The sequence below is a fragment of the Artemia sp. Qi Xiang Cuo genome, chromosome 11 (genome assembly GCF_049724085.1).
Source record: "Artemia sp. Qi Xiang Cuo chromosome 11, ASM4972408v1, whole genome shotgun sequence".
Taxonomy (NCBI): domain Eukaryota; kingdom Metazoa; phylum Arthropoda; class Branchiopoda; order Anostraca; family Artemiidae; genus Artemia; species Artemia sp. Qi Xiang Cuo.
The window spans coordinates 7,315,893-7,317,009 of NC_142804.1; the positions used below are offsets into that span (position 1 = coordinate 7,315,893).

At 30.3% G+C, this 1,117-nt stretch overlaps 1 long non-coding RNA gene across 1 annotated transcript in view; it reads left to right on the plus strand.

Moving 5' to 3' along the window:
- Positions 1-740, plus strand: part of LOC148946587 (uncharacterized) — a 14,943-nt gene extending 14,203 nt beyond the window's left edge. Inside the window, exon 2 of the long non-coding RNA XR_016142465.1 lies at positions 417-740. This is a non-coding gene — a long non-coding RNA (uncharacterized LOC148946587). The remainder of the gene's footprint in view (positions 1-416) is intronic.
- The last annotated feature ends 377 nt before the right edge of the window (positions 741-1,117 follow it).

Below are 1,117 nucleotides of genomic sequence, written 5' to 3' on the forward strand. Positions count from 1 at the left end.
GTCCATTAATTTTGAGGATTTTACCTCAGAATTTGAGATGGTGAGCTATAAACTCGTACAAACCTTTATTATGACTCCGTAAAATATGTCTCTAACCTTGGTATTCGTGACAGTGGATTTCAAAGTTTTGCCATTTTTGAAAATCCCTCAGTTCCTTTGGGTTTCATGCTATTTGTAATTGCTTTAAATATTGTTGAAGACTAAATACACTATCAATTTTATTTCAATTTTATTTCTACATTCAACTGTTTTTGAGGTAAAGGAAAGTGAACGCGCGCTGTTTACCTAAATAGAAAAGATTGACCGGTAATTTCAAACAAAAACATGCCGTATTAAGCTTAAAAATTATTTACAAATGCATAATTATAAATACTACTATTTTTTAATAGCAATTACATTATATCTCATATTTTCAGATTAAAATCGATTGGTGTCATATTGTCAAATATATTAACAAATAGTGGTGTTGGATATGGGCTCAGTTCATCTTGAAGATATTCTCCATGATTACTTTCAAATTATTTGATCGCAGTAATTCTTTGGAAAACTAATAATGGAAACTTTATAATCATTACTCTTTATAGATATATTTTCAATTGAAAGTGGCATTATCTGTTCAGAGTGTTTAAATTTTTATGTCATGAAATTGTATGCCAGTGATGTTTGTTATAGACTCTAATCCGATCTCATAAGCTCTGTGGCAGTTAATTTCCCATTTTGCATAGGCTCTGTGAAATTGATAGTAATTAAACCGCACACATAACCTTCGTAAAACGATTACTTACCAGGTATAGCTTTATTGGAATAGAACTAATATAAATAATTGAAATTCGAGTAACTCAGAATTATGAATATGGCGAAGAATATCAAAATTCACCTTTTTCCATGTTATGCACCCAAATGCGCACTTTGATGTCGGTTGACATTGAAGATGTGGCATGAACACAATGCAAGCATTTTAATAAGGCTATTTAGTACCTGAATTTTATTTTTTTGTCAGTCTGTAATTAACTAATGATATTACAACTTGGAACTACCAAGTATAATCTTAAACCGTCATGTTTTTGTTTTCAGCTTTCATTATGATACTCATCCTCTTTATAATTGTTAGACTGCC